We start from the raw sequence: 17784 nt of genomic DNA, 5'->3' as shown, positions 1-17784 counted from the left end.
AGTTGTTCAAGAAGTTGGAAATCAACATTCCTCTATTAGAGGAACTTGAACAAATGCCTACTTATGCCAAGTTCATGAAAGACATCATTTCGAAGAGGTGAACCACTGACACCAACCCGATTATTCTAACCGGAACTTATAGTGCTATTTTACAGGGTATGAAGATTCCGACAAAGAAGAAAGATCGAGGAGCTGTTACCATCCCTTGTACTATTGGAGACATGTCATTCAACAAAGCTCTTATTAATCTGGGAGCTAGTGTGAGTCTTATGCCATTATCCATTTACAAGAAGCTTGGTATAGGGGTTGTGTAAGACACCAGGATGACAATCCAATTCACCGATCGTTTGGTCAAGAAACCGTATGGTATTGTTGAAGATGTTCTTGTGAAAATTGACAAGTTTGTATTTCCGGTGGATTTTGTAATTCTTGAAATGATGAAAGATGAAGAGATCCCACTCATTCTTGGGAGACCCTTTTTAGAAACGGGAGAGTGCTTGATAAACATAGAAGAAGGAACAATGACAATGAAGGTCTATGATGAGGAATTGAAAATCGATGTTCGAAACACCATGAGGTACAAGGATGATATTTGTACCAATCATACTATAGAGGTTTTGGACCAGGTGATGACATATGATAGTCCTTTGGAAAGAGTGTTGAGTTTGCCCATTTTTTATAGTGATAAAGAAGTGGAAAACGGGGAATCTGAAGTGCTGGCCTTGTTAGACGGACAACCTCCATGGAAAGGACCTCGACCACACTGGTGAGAGGATTTACGCCCACCTCAATCTAGTGAGAAGGATGAAGAGCCAAAGAAGGGAACGGAGTTGAAACAACTTCCTGAGAATCTTAAATATGCCTTTCTTGATCCTGAAGGAAAATGTCCTGCTATCATAAACTCGAGCCTACAGAATATCCAAGAAGAAATGCTCATCCAAGTCTTGAAAAAGTACAAAAATGCTATTGGATGGGCAATTGAAGATTTGAAAGGTATTAGCCCTACTGTGTGCATGCATAAAATTCTCTTGGAAGAAGACCACAAACCGGTAGTCCAACCACAAAGAAGACTCAATCCTGCAATGAAGGAAGTAGTTCGGAAAGAGGTGGTCAAATTGTTAGATGCAGGTCTTACATATCCTATTTCTGACAGCCCTTGGGTGAGCCCGGTGCATGTTGTCCCTAAGAAAGGGGGGACCACCGTAATAAGGAATGAAAAAAATGAGTTAATTCCTACTCGGACAATTAACGGGAGACACGTGTGCATTGACTACAGAAGGTTGAACACAACATCTAGGAAGGACCACTTCCCTTTTCCATTTATTGACCAGATGTTGGAAAGGTTAGTTGGACATGACTAATACTGTTTTCTAGATGGATACTCTGGGTATAATCAGATTGTTGTCGCCCCGGAAGACCAATAAAAGACAACATTCACATGCCCGTATGGTGTATTTGCTTACCAAAGAATGCCATTCGGGTTGCGTAATGCTCCTGCCACATTTCAACGATGCATGACTTCCATTTTCGCCGACATGCTCGAAAAGCATATGGAAGTCTTCATGGATGACTTATCGGTCTTTGGATCCTCATTTGATAACTGTTTAATGAATCTCTCTCTTGTTTTAGACAGGTGCCAAAAAACAAATTTAATTCTGAACTGGGAGAAATGTCACTTCATGGTGCGAGAAGGGATAGTATTGGATCACAAAATTTTCTACAAGGGAATTGAAGTTGACCAAGAAAAAGTGGAAGTGATATCTAAACTCCCACCTCCTGTTAATGAGAAGGGTATCAGAAGTTTCTTAGGACACGTAGGTTTTTACCGTAAGTTCATAAGAGATTTCTCAAAAATTACAAAACCAATGACCACTCTATTGGTGAAGGATAAGGCGTTTCTGTTCGACAAAGAATGCACCATGGCCTTTGAGACATTGAAGAGCAAACTAATTTCAGCATCCATTGTTATTTCCCCCGATTAGTCTCTTCCGTTTGAGATCATGTGTGATGCTAGTGATATTGCTGTAGGGACAGTCCTAGGACAACGAAGAGAGAAGTTATTACATGTCATTTACTATGCTAGTCATGTGTTGAACCCTGCACAGAGGAACTACGCAACCACTGAGAAAGAGTTGTTGGTCGTGGTTTACGCATTTGACAAGTTCAACCAATATTTGTTAGGATCGAAGGTTGTCGTGTATACGGACCATGCCGCTTTGAAATATCAGTTTGCTAAACAAGACTCTAAGCTGAGACGTCTGAGGTGGATCTTACTCCTCCAAGAATTTGATGTAGAGATCCGGGACAAAAGAGGGTGTGAAAACACAATGGTAGATCATCTATCCCGCGTGTCACCAATTGAAGAAACAGAAGAAAAGAGACCGATGAAGGATGAGTTAGATGATGAACACATCCTCGATGTTATCGGTATCCCGTGGTTCGCAGACTACGCGAATTATTTGGTGGGGGGTGTAATCCCTAACGATTTTGATTCTAACAAAAAGAAAAATTTTGTTCATGATTTCAGGTTTTACTTGTGGGATGACCCATTCTTATACAAAAGAGGAGTGGATGGGCTGGTCAGAAGATGTGTCCCGGAGGGGGAGCAAAGGGATGTATTTAGAGCTTGTCATGATTCAGATTATGGAAGACCCTTTAGTGGTGACCGAACAACGGCCAAAGTTCTTCAGTTAGGTCTATATTGGCCCATATTGTTCAAAGATGCCCAGGACATCATCAAAGAATGTGACATATGTCAAAGAACGGGGAATATTTCTAAGAGAAATCAAATGCCGCAAAACACTATGATGGAGGTTGAATTTTTTGATGTCTGGGGAATAGACTTTATAGGGCCATTTCCACCGTCCTTTAGGAAGAATTACATCTTGGTAGCAGTAGACTATGTATCAAAATGGGTGGAAGCAGTGGTATTGCCCACCAATGACTCTAAAGTGGTTGTGAACTTTCTGAAGAACAATAGCTTTTTGAGATTTGGGGTGCCGAGATCACTTATTAACGATGAAGGTACTCACTTTTTGAACAAACTGATGGAGAACCTACTGAAGAAGTACAATGTTAAACACAAGATCGCAACTTTGTATCACCCTCAAACGAGTGGCCAGGTCGAAGTGTCCAACAGGCAGATAAAGCAAATATTGGAAAAGACTGTTTATGCATCTAGGAAAGACTGGGCACTAAAGTTAGAAGATGCACTATGGGCGTACATAAGAGCTTTCAAAACGCTCATAGGTATGTCTCTTTATCAGTTGGTTTATGGTAAAGCTTGTCACTTGCCACTGGAGTTGGAGCACAAAGCGTTTTGGGCATCCAAATTCTTGAATTATGATCTTTTTAAAGCGGGTGAATCCCGAATCCTTCAGCTCCAGGAGTTAGAGGAGTTTCGAAATCAAGCCTATGATAACGCCAAACTCTACAAAGAAAAGACAAAGAAATGGCACGATCAGAAGCTGCAGAGAAAGAAGTTTGTCGAGGGACAATTTGTGCTCTTGTTCAACTCCAGATTAAAGCTCTTTCCAGGAAAGTTGAAATCCAGGTGGTCGGGTCCGTTTGTGGTTCACAAAATGTTTCTCCATGGAGCAATAGAACTCAAATATCTAAATAATAGGGACACATTTAAGGTGAACGGACAAAGGTTGAAGCACTACTATAAAGGGCAGGAAAGTGGTCTGATCGATAATGTTCGTCTCCATGGATAAGGGAGACGACCGTCGAGCAATGGGACGTTAAACGCAACACTTCGTGGGAGGCAACCTACACGGTTTTATGCTAATTATTTCAGTGTTTGGTGTGTTTCCAATTTTATTTGTAGGTTCGCAGGTAAATCGCGTAGCATAGAAGAAAAGGTTTGAGCTAAACTCATTTGGGACAGTTGGATACCAGAGAACGGTGAAACAGAGAAAAAATCAGCAAAATTTTGAAAAAAACAGGGGCCTGACACGGGTGCCCGTGCCACCTGGCACGACCCGTGTCAAGCAAGAAGCTGAGGAAGAAGAATTTCACAGTAGGCTGACACGGCCGCCCGTGTCAGCTCTATTGGAAGGAAGGTCAAAAAACAGTGGCCTAACACGACCCGTGTCAGGCCCAACGACCATAATTTTTCAAATTTTTGATTTTATGATTTCATGGACCCCACCCGGATTTTCCACCACTTAAACTCATTCTACCCTAAATTAGCCAATAAAATCTGATTTTCTCTCCTTCTCTCTCCCATTTTCAACAAATCTTTCTCCTTCCTCCATTGTTACTCAACTTTATCCATAACCTTACCACCCAAAATCTCTCAACTTTGCCACTTTACTCCGTCCAAATTGCCGACACCCTTCACAAAAGTTGCTCTACTCTCCATCCTCTACAAGTCTACGCTAATCGTTTCTCCGTTTTCCATATTTTTTTGGGCTAATAAATTTTTGTGCATAAATCAATAATGCCGCCGAAGCGAATTTCCAAGGGGAGGCAAACAAAAGTGGAATCATCCCATCCTCGAAACGGACCATCAGTCATCCGAATTCACATAATATCATCTTTGATAACCCAGGGCATGAGTGGAGGTACTACTCTCACATCAAACGGAAGATAACTCTGACAAGGTACCTATGCTCCGATACTTTATTTCAATTGGGTTTGTCGGAAGAATTGGATAGGATGTTCCATGTCCTCGAGATACTTGAATTTGTGCATTGTAAAGCGCCAACCTATGAGCGCATCACTTTAGAATTCTTGAGCACCATTGGGTTCAAGTTGAAAAAAGGTTGGACAGGTACAACAATGTACTTTGGAGGAAGGATGACTTTCAGGTTATACAATGTCGACCACGAGTTGACAATGGAGCAGTTGGGTGAAATTCTCTGTCTACCCCTATATGGCCCCGGAGCAGTACCAGATAGTTTTGATGCTAAGAATTTTTGGTTGGCCATTATGGGACGATCAAATTATGTGGCTAAAGGGGCGAAAGCATCTGGCATTCAGAACCCTTGTTTTAGGTATGCCCAAAAGGTGCTGTCTTTCACGCTTTTTGGTAGGGGTGATAGCACAGGTGTAGCTACCCAGAGGGAGCTCTTATTTTTGTTTGCCATGGCAAACGGGGTAGCTGTGAGCGTTGCAACATTTGCAGTGGATTACCTGGGTCAAGTGAGGAGAGCAGCCCAAGGGGGAATTTCCATAGGGGGCATCATCACACAGATTGCCCACCATTTCGGATATGACCCTACTGCGCTTAATGAGACGCCAGTGGCAGGTAAGCATAAATTGGACATGAATGCATTGGTTCAACAAGGTATGATATCACAAATTTATGATTATTATGCTTTAATGAGTTCTGGTCAGTTTATATTGGCTCTTCCCGACCCTGTACGAATTAGCATTTCCAACACGGTCAATTGGCTATATGAGAATGTTGTCCGAGATGATATGGACGAGCAAAATGCTGACACATTTGCTACAGGTGACCCATAAGAGGAAGAGGTGCAAGAAGAGATGCAGGAACATGAGCAGTTTATTGCTCCGCCAGAGGAAACCATGCACCCAGGTGCCGGGTCGTCATATGTGACGCCGGACCAATGGTCGTGGATGCAAACAGAAATTGCTGATCTCCAAGCGGAGCAAATACGCCAAGGCCTAAAGTAAGCCCGTCAAGAGACTCTTATGGAGGAGATGCATGCGATGATGTAACTGCTAATGTTGCAATTTCCGCCATCGCAGTTGACCTGTGTGAGTCCCTCTCTATCTTGAATTAAACATTGCAGACAATGTTTAGTTCAAGTGTGGGGGGTTTTATTATTTGTTTTTTTTTGTTCTTAGTATTTTTCAACATTTTATTATGTATTTTTAAAATAACTAGTTGTGTGGTATTCTATGTGTTATAGATAGAGGACATTCATGCCAGATGAATAATGAAGCTTGGAGCGATTGGATGAAAGACACACCCCTTTACTTGTTCTTCTAGAAACCCCCGAAAGTTAATGCTACTGACCCGAACAATCGGACACAACTCTATGTCACTGGACTTCTTAGGGATACTCTATAACCGAAGCAAAGACGAAGCTACATCACTAAGAGGTATCTTGGAAGCCTGCAAGCTATACCAAACATGGTGAGGACTATAAAAAGCCAAACACTTATCATCATGAGAGCTTTCCAGGCATGTCTCTATCTCTTCGGGTTTGCATAAGAGACACTGGAATTTCATAACACACTTGTACACACTAAGGCATTGTTTTTATTTTAACCCCGGACCTTTCCAGCCAACCCGCCATTATTACCCTTCGTTCACCCAATTTGAGCCATATTTCCTTTTGTTTATTATTTAACCACTGTATATAACCATAAGCCCATACACTACCACACCTTGCTTAGATAAGTGTTGTTTACCCCGAATTTGTGGAAAAGCCTAAGTTTGGGGTTTCATCAAAATTTTGGGACACCGATGAAAAGTAGATAAGTGCAGAAAGAAGAGAAAATTCAAAGAAAAAAAGAGAGAAGTGAATTTTTTTTTATGAGAAGTATCATGAAGCACTTATCTAGAAGTATTAAGGTTGGCAAAAAGCATGCTCAAAAGAGCAATAAAAAGAAAAAAAAATATGAGCCAATGAATCCCAACAAGAACGGTACCCAAAAGAAATACCCCATGATTATTAGATTAAACAACAGTTACGAGGATAACAACACGAACTCTGAGCCTGAACCCCTAGTATTTCCCTTTTTGTTTTAATTCCCCACCTTACACCTTAGCCCCGCTACAACCCAAAAAGCCCTCGAATAATATGTGTTGTGTGTTTCATGTTATGAAGGTATCTGTGTTTCAAAGCTAAGAGTTAACTTTGCATGCTCTGTTTTTCTTGAGTGCAAACACTTTGATCATGAGAGATTTGGTGAGAGTGTGAAAAGCTACATGCCAAAAGATGCATCAAGGTGAAAATGTAGCTGAAGTCGGAAGTCGGGAAAGAGTAAAACAATGAAAGAAAAGTGAACAGGAGATCGCGAAAGATCACAGTAACATTGTGGATGCAAAATTTGGGGTTGACCGTCCTGATGTCTCGAGCATCACTTGAGGACAAGCAATGAGATAAGTTTGGGGTTGTGATCAGTCTCCAATTCTAATTGTTTTCTGACACTCATTCAACATCTTTTCACGAAGTCGGTAACACATTAGTCTACATGTTTTATTATTCTGTTTAGTAAGTTAGATGTTTTTCATTGTTGTTTCCAGTTGTTGATTAATTTTGGTTTACATCATTATACTCCATTTTATGTCTCTTTGTGGTAGTTCTATTGGTTTCAGGTGTAAGAAAGAGTACCAGAGGGATAGACAAGCAAATCGGACGTTCTCTGCCCGTCGGAAGAGGAAATTGGGCAACACAGTAGTCTTGACACTGCCACCCGTGTTGCCCAAAATGGGCCGTGTCAGGAGAGGACACCTGGAAGAAGAAAACAGGGAGCTGACACGGGTGCCCGTGTCAGCCTCCCTGGAGGGGTGTGTCAAGGCTTTTTCATCAGAAGCCCAACACAGCTCGTCGTGTTGCCTGACACGGCCAGTGTTGGCTTGGACACCTCATGTTCTAGTTTTTGCTGTATTTTGGCACGGCTGGTCCCGAAGGGAATTTTGGACTTTTGCTACATCAAATTTGTCATCAGGAACTATTTAGGGGATTTTAGAATATGGAGAAGGGGGTTTTTCACGACCACAAATTGGAGACGATAAAGATTGAAGCGGTCAAAAGCGGCGAAGAACAGAGATCTTTCAAGAGCGGATGCAATTGAAGATCAACAGAATTCCCATTCTTTTGTAATGTCTCGTTTTTATCTTGTATCTTATTTGAATAATATGAGAGGATAAACCCCCCAATGCCATGGGGGTGTCTCTGAATTGATCGTGTAATGACTATGAAGTTTTAATGTCCTTAATACATGTATTTGTTGTTAATTTCACTATGTAATTTGCGTAATGCTTTCTTTATCAGAAAAATCAAGATTGATGTATGGTTAGCGATTAGCAGGATTGCAATTGCTAAGGTTTTTATACAGTGAAACCATAGTAGATATCATTTAGGACTAGGGATACCCTATGGTTACCTGGTTATTCTTGTTAAAGTAAAATTGCTTGGTTTCATCATAATCATCTAAGGACTTAGAGGTTAGATTGAATACCAAAGGTTTCCCTCTGAGGTCTTAGGTAGAAACAATCTTAAGATCCGGTAATTGAAACAATTTTCATTATTAAGGAGATATACACTCAAGGGTCATTACAGGAGATTTTCACACACCAACCTTAGCATATTATTATAATCTGTGAAAAATTTGTTTTGTGTTATTTTCTCTTACAGTGATTTTTACAAAACCCCCAACTAGTAGTTTTGTTCAATTGAGTAACAATTTACACATATATTGATGCGCAATCCTCGAGATCGATCTTTGGGAAACATCCCTATTATTACTACATCGGCAAAATAGTACACTTGCTATTTTCTCGATCACGTCACAAAGTTGGCGCAAGCTTTGTCTCCATCATCAATGTCTTCAATCACAGTAGTTAAGTGTTGATCATTCCCATGAATGAACCCTCCACTACGGAAACTTGGCTGAAATTCCAATCCGGTCATGTTCTTGTTCTCATTAATCTCTATCGTACGACCCCATTGATCAATATTGTCAGCCTCAATAGCCTCTTGTGAATCTTTTAAAGAAGACATATGTGCCCCAGTTTTCTTCTCATCAGCAATAGACAAGGCTTGGAACGGCGTTCCAACCTCCTCCCTAGCTTCAACATATGTAAAAGATGACATATGGCTCACCAACAACGACAAGCTCGCCGTTTTTCAAAATTTCAGTTTCTGGTGTAGAGTAGATGTCACAACTCCTTCTTCATGAATCCATGGCCTTCCCAACAAACAACTGTAGGCCGGGTAGATATCCATTACCTGGAAAATAATCTGGAAATCACTTAGACCTATCTTCACTGGAAGGTCCACTTCATCGATGACAGTTTTTCGAGAGCCATCGAATGCCTTGATAATCACGCCACTGTATCTCATTAGGGTGCCTTGATAGGAGAGTCTTGATAAAGTTGATTTCGGAAGCACATTCCAAGATGAACCAATGTCAACCAACACATTGGACATAACGTCCTCCTTACAGTTCATTGAAATATCTAATGCCAAATTGTTATTTCTGCCTTCCTCAAAAAGCTCTTCATCACAAAAGCTCAAATTATTGCAAGAAGTAATATTAGCAACAATGTGGTCAAACTGATCCACAGTCACATAATGCTTAACGTAAGCCTGCTCTAGCACTTTTTGCAGCGCCTCCCTATGCGCTTCAGAGTTCATCAACAGTGATAGCAGGAAGATCTTTGACGGAGTCTGGAGCAGCTGCTTTACAATATTGAATTCACTTCTTTTAATTAGTTTTAAAACTTCATCATCATCGTTAGCCTTCAGTTTGCTGGATTCACCAGACTGACACATTGAAGTACTAATCAGATTCACTACTGGAATCTCTGCCTTCTTACTTGCGGAAACAACTTCTACTTCTTTTGGAAAAACCGGACCAAACACACGACAGCTATGGGTCACCTTCGTAATATCAATAATATTCAACATGGAGTCTGCAACTGGTAGAGGAACCTCTTGACCATTTTCTATCATTGTGGCGTTGTTTTGATATGGGACAGATTTATCGAATGCATAAAGGACAGAGCCCGCTAACCGTATAACCAACGACGATATCGATCTGTTGGCATTGTAACTGTTGCTGCTATCAAATTGGATAACTAATCGCTCAGGGGTCTTGAATACTGGTACAATAACATTCACATCATCTCCCAAATGACGGGACTGGAAAATATGGACAAGCCCTTCATCCACCAACCTTTGAATATCCATCTTCATAATAACACATCCATGAGGGTTCACACTGCAAATTACACAACCATCACGGTCATGCTCACACTCACTTACCAAACATATATCTTTATGCAAGGCCACTAAAGATATTATGATATAGCGGACATCATAAATCTTGAACTCACCAGGACAACCATCTACCATGTTGACAGAAGTGTTACCATGAGCAGGCACATGATTGGATTTCACACTAGGCGCTCTATCCTCAAAGGACACCATACCATCTTCACAAGCTTTTTCACTTCATATTTCAACGGATATCAGTTCTTTATGTCATGGCCAAGGGATCCCCGGTGAAAAGCACTGTGTAAGTCAGGTTTGAACCATCATGGAAGTGGCTCAGGAATCCGTGGAGGATTTCTTGGTTGGATGAGGTTCTTGAGAACTAGTGAGGGGTATAGCTCTACATACGTCATAGGAATAAGGTCAAAGGAGACCTTATTCCTCTCAAAACTTTGTTGGTTATTATTGTTATTGTTGTAGCTGGTTCTATGTTGCGGTTGTTGTTGACGTTGTTGTTGCTGAATCAAAACTGATTGATTGTTTGAATTGTTGGAAAATACAGGAATTACTGATGAAACTTGATGTTGATGTTGACGAGGTTGAGAACTTTTTCGACATGAGGCCTCCTCTACCTCCCTACTGATACTGAGTTAGTTTCTCCTTCCTTCCTCTTGGAGAAACTCCCACCATACTTCTTGCTAGACGATGCTTCTTCCTTAGACAAACGTCCTTCACGGACTCCTTCTTCTAGCATCATCCCCATGTTTACCATTTCGGTAAAATCATAGGGGGCACTCATAATCATACATTCGTAATAAAATGAACTCAGTGTCTTCAAGAAGATCTTCGTCATTTCTTTCTCCTCAAAAGGTGGACTAATATGGGCAGCCAGCTCCCTCCATCTCTGGCCATACTCTTTGAATGTCTCCTTATCCTTCTGAGACATAGACCTCAGCTGGTCTCTATCAGGCTCCATATCCACGTTGTACTTATACTGCTGGACAAAGGCTCGCCCAAGTCGTTGAAAGTATGGACACTTGCACTGCCCAATCCCATATAGCATCTTAAAACAGCTCTAGTCAAACTATCTTGAAAATAGTTAATCAACAACTGATCATTATCAGTTTGAGTAGACATTTTTTCTGGCATACATCACAAGATGGCTCAGCGGACAAATGTTCCCTTTATACTTTTCAAAGTCGGGGACCTTGAACTTCATCGGGATTTTAACATTGGGTACCAGGCAGAGCTTAGCAACACTCTTCCTAAACAAATCTTTTCCTCTTAAAGTCTTCAACTCTTTATACAGCTCGAGGAACTAATCTTTCATCTCCTCCATTTTTTCATACACGTCTGGACTCTCAGATGGCTCAGAATGGTAGCTAGTGTCCTCAACACAAGGCAAAGTATGAATAACAGGTGGTGACACTGACATGACCAGGCTAGATGGCGGCAGAGAAACAAATGTGGACACATCCCTTTGGCATAAAGTTGGATGGCATCCCCCAAGGGAATCCAGCATGCATAGAAGGACCGAATTGACTGGCAGCAATAGGAACAATTGAGGTAGCAACCTCAGAAATAACAGTCCTCTGGGGAGGAGTTGCGGGAGTTGGTGAAGACTGGTTCTGTGCAACAATTACAGATTCAATCAGCACCGTTAACCTGGCAATCTCATCCTTCAACTCTCTGTTCTCTTGCTCTAGAAGCTCCATGATCCTTGGTTGATTAGCACGAGTATGATAACGGTGAGTCAACTTGGCTGAAGTACAGAAGAATAACTGATAAGACATCTGGCGGAAGAAAACCTACTATGCAAATGATGCTTGAAATTCAATGTTTTTGATTTTTTTTAATTTCAAGGAATATATGAAGTTCTATTTGCAAATATATAATAATAATAATAATAATAATAATAACAATTTGATTAACCATAAAATCTCCTTTTATTCATAAAATTTGGAAGGATTACACTGAGTACACATTCAAAAACCAAAGTACAAATACAAGAGAAAAGGAAACTATCATCCTAAGGAACCCTTAGCAACGGTATCAGATGATCTGGTTGTGGGCGCGTACTTCCTTCGGATGCGTTGAATCTCAGACTCAAAGGATGTCTTCATGTGAGCCTTCTCAAGGACAAGCTGATCAACAATCTTCTTCAAAGCACCGGAAAGGTTGAGTCATGCTATAAGGGAATAAGCCATATGTCTCTCTCTGTCTCTTCACTGCCCGGTCTTCAAGAATCTCAATAAGCGCATCTTTGTCTTTCGACTCAAGTTGCAACTCTTCATGCTTTCGACTCAAAGCATGGAGTCGCTCTTCACACATATCTCTTTCTTGCTTCATCTTGGTGAGTGTGTCTTCCAACTCCTCTACATCTTAGTTAGGGAGAGTTTATGGCTCAGCCACAACCAAAGACATAGGTCTTTCACAAGCATACGACATGTTCAACTCCAAAGCTCTCTTTTTCACCCAAATAGTGTAAGCTTCCAAAGCTACACAATTGTGTGGACCAAGCTTGAATCTTCCTTTCCTTTGCATATTATACCACGCATGCACCATTCTCTGCTTCAAATGTTATGGATCTTTACCCTCTTGATAAAACAAACCTTCTAACTGAGTGTTATTCGGTTTATCTCTCAAGGGGAACTCAAGTTCACGACGAGCCAAAGCAGGGTTGTAGTTGATTCCTCCCTGTGTACCAATGAGAGGCACATTAGAGAATTCACCACAACTATCAATAATATCCAAGATACTTAATGCAAAATCATACCAAACAATATCATCATTAGTGAGAGACATGAGTCTCTTGGACCAACGTAGACATTGTTTGTTCTCCAAGAAAACTTAAGCATGTGGCAAGTGCGAAATAAACCACTTGTATAGAAGAGGAACACAACAAACAATAATCCCACCACCTTTAGAATTCCTCAAATGCAAAGAGAAATACATGTCACCCAATAGAGTAGGAACATGATTCCCAATCAAGAAGATTCTAATGCCGTTAACATCAACAAAACCGTCAATGTTAGGGAATAAAGCTAGACCATAGATGAGCAATACAAAGATGGCTTCAAAAGCATCCATACTATCGGCTTGTGGAAAGACAGTAGCTTTACCAATGAGGAACTCAGAAGTCAACCCAAGAATACCTCCTTTCTTCATAAAATGAGCATCAATCTCAGATTTCTTCAGATGAAGAGCTTCAATTATGATATGAGATATGAGAATCTCTTCTAATTCACTAAAAGGTACCTTGTCAGATGCGGGTATACCCAAGAGATGGGCATACTCCTCCAACATAGGCACAAGCTGGTAATCAAGAAAAGTGAAGCACCGGTAGAGAGGATCATAGAACTGAACCAAAGCCCTCAGAAGTCCTTCAACCACATCAATAGATAATATAGACAAAAGCTTCCCATAAAGTTGCTTGAAGTCTAAGGGATCTAATACAAAGGATGACAACTTCCTTAGCTCTTTCATATCAGGACATCTGAAACCGTACTTCTTAGTATTCCTTCATCCATAATCCATGGTCTGAAAATATCTGCAAACAAGAACTCATTTCCTTGAAATTTATTTTTTTGTGATGAATGTTATGATGATCATGAATGCATGAATGCGACAATCACAAACGAGGGATCACACACAAGGCAAACACAAACAAAGGTCAAGGGATGGATCAATTCATCATCAAGATTAATCATCCATTTTGGTGGATTATGGTTTTCACCTTATTAACACCCAAGTTCCATTGATATTGACAAGACTTGAACGGATCAACCAAGAATCAAAGAGTTTGTTGTGAGTCACGAGCATGGAGTCGGGTTAAGAACCATCCCCAAAAGAGTGTACTAAGGAAAAAAAACTTGTAGATCGTGTTCTAAAAAGTTCCCAGAGTCTTAATCCCATCTATTAGATATTACAGGTTAGGATGACTGACTCATCAACCCATAATATTCTCAAGAGAAACTCGTCTGAGTGTAGTATCGCGTAATAACTGTTATCAGGTCTACACCTGAACAGTCTCCGCACTACATCCTAAATAGGCTAAGTTGGGTTAAATGTTCTACGGTCCTCAGCTTCTCAGACCCCAAATCAGAGAAAGTAATGCCTAACCATAAGGGTCTCCATTGAGTATATGTGTCTCAAGCTAACTTGTTAAGGACTACTCCATACAAGTTGAACATGACTATACCATCCTCCTATCTTAATTGCACTCAAGTCTGGGTTAGAACTTATCTCACCGCTCAGAGATCACCAAGCAAAACAGATAGATTATATCATACAAACAAATATACAAACATCAAATATACAGATATAGACACATAAAAAAATAGACTAAACCCACTGAGAACTACTCCCCAGTAGAGTCACCACTTAATTACTGTAGCGGTTAATTCATAACCATCAAGCTATGAATAAACTTAACATCAATAAAACCAGAGTCGCCACCACGCTTTTATTGTTTCCAAAGAAAAAGGGAAAAGTACGAACAAAACCGAAAGATAAGAAGTTTTCAAATCAAAACTAATAAATTGCCAGAGATTACAGGTAAGGGGGTTGGTTACACTGAGGGAAGGTGTTAGCACCCAAAGTGTCTTAGGTACTCCTAGGGATCCCTTTTTTTATGTGTGCATATGTGTTTGGTATAAAAGATGCTTGAAAAAAATAGAGTGTGGGGGTGAGAAAAGAATTCATTGATTGTATTTTTGTGTTTGACAAGACCTTCGGACTTGTGCCTACGTACCAACATAAAAATGAAGGATCAAAACCTCGTAGTTCGTGGTAACAATTTCAAAGTTGGTGAATTGCTTTTAACAAAAGTTTAAATGAAATAGGCACAAAAGGCCCCGAAACTTTGAATGGAGTTCTTAGTTCTTTTTGTCTTTTGAAATTTTAAGTCAATATGATTAAGTTTATTTATAAATTTGATTTAAGAAAGAGTTTGAAGATTCATTAGCATAAGGCCAAAGTTTCTAATCATTAAAACAAAGTCTAAGTTTGAAACCACAAGCAAAGAAGATTTTTGAAGAAAGGGAGAGATTTGAAATTTAAGAAGTGGGAGAAGATGAATAGGCTATCCTAAGTGTAGCGGTAAATTCATGATCATCAAGTTATGGGTAAGCAAGACATCAAATAACAAGAGTCGCCACCGCGCTTTTATTGTTTCCAAGGGAAAAGGGAAAAAGTACGAACAAAACCCAAAAAAATAAGAAGTTTTCAAATCAAAACTAATAAAATGCCAGAGATTACAGGTAAGGGGGTTGGTTACACAAAGTGAAGGTGTTAGCACCTAAAGTATCCTTGGTACTCCTAGGGAGCCCTTTCTTGTGTGCATATGTATTTTGGACAAAGTGATGTTTACAAACAAATAGAATGGGGGGGGGGGTGAGAAAAGAGTTCATTAATTATATTTTTGTGTTTGACAAGACCTTTGGACTTGTGCCTACATACCAACATAAAAATGAGAGATCAAAACCTCGTAGTTCGTGATACAAATTTCAAAGTGGGTGCATTGCTTTTAATAAAAAAGTTAAGTTTGAAAGGCACCAAGGCCTAAAATGGTTTGAATGGGTTAGTCCTTTTTGGATTTTGAAAATTTTAAGTCAAGTATAATTAAGTTTATTTACATGTTTGATTTAAGAAAAAGAAGTTGGAAACTGCAATGGCATAAGGCAAAAGTTTCTAGTTTGCAAAATGGTCTAAGTTTAGAAAATAACAAGTTCAAACAGAGAAGTTTTTAAAAGGAGGGAGAGATTTTGAAATTAAAGATATGGGAAGGAGATGAAGGGACTAATCCTAAGCAAAAATTTAAAAGTTAAGAGTTGAAAAGATCTGACCGATGGGTAGCAACCCAATAGGAAAGAATGCCATATAGAAACCCCAAATTCCCTTGGATATTAGAACAAGCAACAAACAATGCATACAATATTATCTTGAAGAGCAAGGCATCAAATAAAGATAGCCCCATCCAAGCTTTAGCCATTCCATTATCTCCTTCAAATTTGTTTATGTAACAGATGAATTCCACAAGTCTCAGGTTCAAAATAATAGCTTCACAATGATCATGTTGCAGATGAGCTCAGAGGAATCTTCAATGATGTATCAGATGAAGTTTCAAATTGCAAGCACTTGGTTACATGATAATTGACATTGGCCAAGTCCTTTTGCATAGGGATGTTGCCTAAATTCTAAGTCCAATTGTTCAAGATCAAACCAACAGTCCACAAAATAGTCTTTTAAGGTTTTTGTTTTTATTATGTACATTAATGGCCAAAGTCCACACAAACAAACAAAATATACACAAACAAGATATATCACACAATATGGTCCAAGTGGACAAAGTGAAAAGGCATTACTATAAACAATTAGAATGGTATGAATAATGGCAAATGAATAGAGCTTAAAAATTAAAGTGCATTAAAATAAAGGACTTGAAATTAAATGTTAGTGATTAACGAATTAGAAGTTAGTATTGTTTTTGCTTTTGCTTTTTAAGTCATTCTTTGGAGAACACTCAACCCATTTATCACAAGGATGGATCCTTGAACCAAGACATCTTCCAAAGGAAGGAAAAAAGGCCAAGTTTCCACACAATACCATGAAAGAGGGGAGATTTACAATCTCACTAACTAGAATGCTATGCCTTTTGTGTCAAAATTTAGTGCTATGTTAAGCAATCGTAATTTGACTTATATAGAAGTCACAACTATTTGAGGTCGGGCAATAGAATTTTGGTGTTAATGCATGTTAGAGACATAGTATAATGGACTATGCTCATGAAACATGCCACACACAAAAAGAATATGCGAAAGAGGTGGCATAATCTCATCCATACTTATGTTGATTTTTCAATCAACTAGCCTTAGGAGTTAAAGACATCATAGACCAAATGAAATGGATGCATAAAGAAGGGGAATTAGATGAAGAGGGAGGGGAATGGATCAAAACTCAAATTGTTCAAAGGAGTACTTTTACCAAATTAAGATCATTAATTCATTTTGGGAGATAGGATGTACATTCCATCAATCCCCTAAATCCAATGATCTTAACCTAGCAAAGTCAAATCAGTCTTGACCAAGGCCCAACAACACAAGTCAAACTTATACAAATCATCAAGATAGCTCAACACAATTATTTGGCATTTATTCAATTTAAAAATACTAAAACATAATGCATTAAATTAAATATGGTTTGTCAAATTCCTAAAACCTCATCAGAACACCAAAGAAATGGCCATGATATTTATCATAGGTCAAACAAGGTCAAAGGACCTTGGAGAAAAAATTTCATAATTTTTAGAGACTTAAAAGTATTTTTAAACAATTAAAAATATTCACAAAATCAATTAAATCATGAAAAATATTAATAATGGTCCAAAAATAATTTTAATTCAAAATATGAAATAGGAATTTATTTAAATTTTTTTGGTGAAACTCTCATATTTTTGTTAGACGGTGTGGCTAGTGATCGAGAGGGGGGGGGGGTGAATAGATCACCTTTTTAAAATTTGAACGGATTTAAAATTTTATCAGAGTTTTTAAACTTGGCGGAAAATTTCAGTCCCGAATCGACTTCCGTCTATTCTGAACCGCTACTAAAAAACCGGACACGCGAGTTTAATGCTGGATTTGGATAAGAATGACAGAAATTATTAACACCAGAATCTTAGCTAGTTGAATGCACTTATCATTAAAGTCTATTTCCAATAAATAAAACCTGGCTAACAATTTTGTCAAACAGTTGGTGTGTATGTGCTTAATGATGAGCAATGGTGGACTTTAGTTTGAAAGTTTTCTTGCCACTATTGTATCGCAAAGGGTTCAGCCACAACACACAAACTTATATTGCAAAACTG

Source organism: Lathyrus oleraceus, chromosome 3 (genome assembly GCF_024323335.1).
Source record: "Lathyrus oleraceus cultivar Zhongwan6 chromosome 3, CAAS_Psat_ZW6_1.0, whole genome shotgun sequence".
Classification (NCBI taxonomy): domain Eukaryota; kingdom Viridiplantae; phylum Streptophyta; class Magnoliopsida; order Fabales; family Fabaceae; genus Lathyrus; species Lathyrus oleraceus.
The sequence above is the reverse complement of the archived record's forward strand: the minus strand, read 5'-3'. Positions refer to the sequence as shown.